Source organism: Cupressus sempervirens, chromosome 10, assembly GCF_028749045.1.
Source record: "Cupressus sempervirens isolate cs-2001-9-10 chromosome 10, ASM2874904v1, whole genome shotgun sequence".
Classification (NCBI taxonomy): domain Eukaryota; kingdom Viridiplantae; phylum Streptophyta; class Pinopsida; order Cupressales; family Cupressaceae; genus Cupressus; species Cupressus sempervirens.
In genome coordinates, this window is record NC_143127.1 from 446,422,133 (window position 1) to 446,427,354 (window position 5,222).

A 5,222-nucleotide genomic window follows, 5' to 3' on the forward strand; every position below is an offset into this window, starting at 1 on the left:
GAAAATGGAATGTTTATTCATTCATTTGTAGAGTTCAAGTAGATCAAATAGAGCAGAGCAGAAGAAGGAAGAAGAAAAGAAGTTTGTGCCTGCAGTTGCACGTGTTTCCCCTGTTCTCTCTATAAGTTATTGTTGAACTTGTCCTGTTGAAGCAATGATTGCTCCAGGCACCATTGTATGCATCCATTAGAGTTACAGGTTTAAAGTTTATTGAAGTTTGAAGTTTTACCGGTTTAGGGTTGTTTTAGGATTTTCTCATTGAAGCCAAATGCTCCCAAATTTTGTAATGGTTTAAATCAAAGTTTGAATAGAAGGCAAGCAGGAATATTTGAATCCATTACTCTTCTCTTGTATGTTGCATTTGAGTAATTTGTTTGAAAGCTTAAAGCTTTGGCTCTCTGATTTTAATGGTGAAAGCATTCATGTTTGAATTTCTTAAGTTATAATTTTTTAGTTGAACAGAACACTCGGCATCCTCTTTCTCAGTTGGAGCTGAGCTCACTCGACATCTATTGTTGCCGAGCATTTCCTTTTGGAGCTGAGCTTACTCGACATCCTTTGTTGCCGAGTATTATTTCTTTAAGTGTCGAGCTAACTCAACACTTGTTTCCTGTCACTTAGCACAATCTAGCGCCGAGCAACCTGCCACTCAACACCATCAAGTGCCAAGCAATCTGTCACTCGGCACCTTTAAGTGTTGAGTAAAACTGGCACTCGACACCTTCATGTACCGAGCAAATTTTAAGTGTCGAGTAAAATTTTAAGTTTAGGGTTGTGAGTTTAAGTTTAATTTTAATATATTTCTCACATGGTATCAAAGCTTTGAGGCTCCACATCCACAGTGAGTTAGTGAATTTGTTTTCTTGGGATATTTGACATGGCAAGAGATGCAGGAAAGATATGGCAGCAACCACCATCCTTTAATGGGAAAAATTATGATACATGGGCAAAGAAGATGAAGACCATTATGGTTGCAAATGATTTGTGGGAGTTTGTGGTCAATGGATTCAATGATGTGATTGATCCAACTTAGTATATTGCCCTCACAAATGCATAGAGGACTCATTTGAAAAAGTCAAGTAGGAAGGATGCTAAGGCATTAAGTTTGATTGAATCAGCAATGACAAAGACAGTATTCCCAAAGATTGCAACACCAAATTATGCAAAGGAAGCATGGGATATTCTTGAGGCAAACTTCAAGGGGACTGATAAAGTCTGTATAGTAAAGCTATAGAACATAAGGAGAGAGAGTTTGAGAACCTTCAAATGAAGGAAAATGAATCAGTTGCAGACTTCAATTCAAGAACCTCCAATATGACTAACCAACTGAAGTCAAATGGAGAAGACTATCAAGAGTAGAGGATAGTGGAAAAGATATTGAGGAGTTTACCTCATAAATATGACAATTTGGTCATGACTATAGAAGAGGCAAAAGACCTCACTGTTTTGACAATGGATGAGTTAATGGGTACACTTCAAACCCATGAGCATAGGATCAATAGATCTACTTCTTCATCTTCCCAAGAGAAAGAATTCAAGGCTCAAACAAATTCAAGAGAAAGGGGGAGAGGAAGAAATGGCTCAGGCAGAAACTCTAGAGGTAGAGGCCAAGGAAATGGAAGACAAAGAAATGTTGCAATAGAAAGCTCAAGAAGAGGAGATGGAGCAAGTAGCTCACAAAATACTTCAAGAGGACGTAAGAAAAACTACAATTCAAATAAGAGTAATGTAGAATGCTACTACTGTCATAAATATGGGCATTATGCAAATGAATTCTTGAAGAAATAGAAAGATCAGTCAGGACAAGCAAATGTGGCTGACGTGAATATGGGAAGTGAAAACATTTCCTTCATCATGTGTAATGTTGGTGAAGAAGGAAGCCCTGAGGTTTGGTACCTTGACAGTGGATGTAGCAACCACATGAGTGGCAATGAAACCTTGTTTTCATTCATTGACAAGAGTTTCAAATCAGAAATTAAGATAGGTAATAATGGAACCCTACCAGTTGTGAGCAAAGGATCTATTATGGTTCGCATGAAGAAAGGTGAGAAGAAGGAAATAAAAAATGTGTATTTCACCCCTAGTATGAAGCACAATTTGATGAGCATTGTTCAGCTCATTCAAAATGGATACAAAGTGCTGATGGAAAATGATAGGTGTGTCATTCATGAAAAGGATGGGAGCAAGAACTTACTTGCAACAGTTCAAATGACAAAGAACATAATGTTTTCCTTGAAGATAGAGACATGTTTCTCATCTCAAGTTGGTGCTACACCTCCCAATCAGCTCTAAGGAGTGTGATTGAAGACCCTTCATGTTTGTGGCATCTCAGGTATGGTCATCTTGGCTATGCTGGTTTAAATTTATTGTCAAATAAAAGAATGGTAGATGGTTTGCCACATGTAAGAAATTCTTGTGACAAGTGTGAGGCTTGTATTTTGGGTAAGAAACATAGGCTTCTCTTTAATTTTGAAAATTCTAGGAGGGCTAGATATACATTAGAGTTAGTGCATACCGACCTAGTCGGTCCTATGCAAGTTACTTCCATTGGGGGGAGTACTTATTTCATGACATTTATTGATGATTTTAGTCATAGAACATGAGTGTATTTCTTAAAGAATAAGTCTGAAGCATTTGATAAATTTGTAGAATTTAAAGCCTAGGTTGAAAAGGAATGTGGACACTATATCAAGGTCCTAAGATTAGATAGAGGAGGGGAGTATACCTCCAATTCTTTTGTAAATTTTTGCAAGAAATATGGCATAAAGAAAGAGCTCATAGCTAGCTACACACCACACTAGAATGGAGTGGCTGAAAGAAAGAATAGGACCATTTTTGAAATGGCAAGAAGCATGATGAAAGAGAAAAGTCTCCCAACTGAATTTTGGGGAGAAGTTGTGGCAACACAAGTTTACCTAATTAATAAGTGTCCTACAAAGGCAGTTCATGATAAAATTCTAATGGAAGCATGGTCACGAGGAAGATGGATAGTTGAACACCTAAGGGTGTTTAGATGTGTTGCATATGAACATGTGCCTAAAGAGAAAAGATAGAAATTGGATGAAAAAGGTGTGAAGTGCATCTTCACAGGGTACAACTTAGAATCAAAGGCATATAGATTGTATGACCCATTGAACAACAAGATGACTCTTTCAAGATATGTGGAATTTCATGAAAATTAGTCTTGGTATGGTTTAACTGATGATTCACCGAGCACATCAAGTAAATTTCTGATTATGAGTGAAGAAGATGCTGATGAACAAAAAGAAGAAGGAGAAATTAGAAGAAAAGGCAAGCAGGTTCAGTCATTGTTGAGCTCCTTTAGGCATGATCAAGTGTCAGTGTCAAGTACTAGTGAAGACTGAGCTAGTCGGCAATGTAGTAGCAGTGAAGATTCTGATCCCACACTCTCCTCCCTATTACCAAAAAAGACCAAGAGTCTTAGGGAGATATACCAAGATGAAAGGTATGAAGATTATGATGAGAGTGTTAATTTTGCATTATTTTCTCATACTGATCCAATATATTTTGAAGAAGCAATCAAGGAGAAGAAATGGTGTAAGGCCATGGATGAGGAAATAGATGCTATAGAAAGAAATGAGACATGGGAGCTAACTGAATTGCCTCCCAAGAAACATGTGATTGGAGTGAAATGGGTCTATGAGACCAAATGCAATGTTGAAGGCAAGATTGATAGGCATAAGGAAAGGCTGGTAGTCAAGGGCTACAAATAGCAGTATGAAAGAGATTATGATGAGACATATGCCCCTGTTGCAAGAATAGAAACCGTGTGTGCTATCATAGAAATTGCAGCCCAACACAAGTGGAAGGTATTTCAAATAGATGTGAAGTTCGCCTTCCTAAATGGTGTATTGAAAGAAGAAGTATATGTGGAACAAAAACTTAGCTATGAAGTTGTAGGTGAAGAGAACAAAGTATATAGATTGAAAAGAGCTCTTTATGGGCTTAAGCAAGCTCTATGAGCATGGTACAATAGGATTGACTCATATTTGATGAGCAATGGCTTTAGCAAAAGAAATGGTGAGCCCACTCTTTACATCAAGGCAGTAGATGGTAATTTATTGATTGTTGTCTTGTATGTAGATGATTTGATTTTTACTGGTAATGACAAGGCTCTAATTAGTGAGTTCAAAGAGGTCATGAAAAGTGAATTTGAGATGACAGACCTAGGTATCCTGAAATACTTTCTAGGCATAGAAGTAAAACAAATGCATGATGTCATCTTCATCTCTCAAGAAAAGTATGTAGGGAAAATCTTGGAGAGATTTAAAATGTAGAATAGTAAGGGAGCCCCCACACCAACAATAGTAGGTTCAAAGTTGAGCAAGGAAGACTCTAGCAAAAGAGTAGATCCAACATTATATAAGCATATGGTTGGAAGTCTAATGTATTTGACTACAACTCAGCCAGACCTAATGCATGCAGTAAGTCTGATATCCAGATTTATGGAAACATCAATGGATTCCCATTGGTAAGAAAGAAAGAGGATCCTAAGGTATGTGAAAGGTACCAAAGGATTTAGAATTTTGTATACTACAAATGATGATTTCAAGTTGGTTGGTTACATGGATAGTGATTAGGATGGAAGTATAGATGATAGGAAGAGCACTTATGGATACATGTTTCATATGGGATCGGGTGTAATTTCATGGGCATCCAAGAAGCAACCTATTATTGCTCAATCTATAGCAGAGGCTGAAGACATAGCAGAAAATGCAGCAGTGTGTCAAGCAATTTGGCTAAGGAGGATCTTGACAGATTTGAATGAAAGGCAAGAGGTTGGAACCACAATTTATTGTGACAACATCTCATCAATTGCATTGTCTAAGAATCCATTCTTCCATGGGAGAAGAAAACACATAGAGATCAGATATCACTTCATCAGAGAGTAGGTGGGGAATGGGGATATTAAGATGGAATTTTGCAAGTCTGAGCAGCAACTAGCAGACATTTTCACAAAGCCATTAGGCATAGGAAGTTTTGTACACCTAAGAGAGTGCCTTGGTGTAGTTGATGTGGATTAGTAGTGATCCTTGCTTGTTTGGCTTGAGACAAAGGGGCAGTGTTGGAATATTTAAATGCAGTGTACATTTTCTCCCTAGAGCTAAATGCTCACCTACCCCCCTGATGTCCATAATAGATAGAAACATTAATACGAGTAGGTGAGATTTTTCAAATTAGAAAAAGAGGGGGAAAATGGA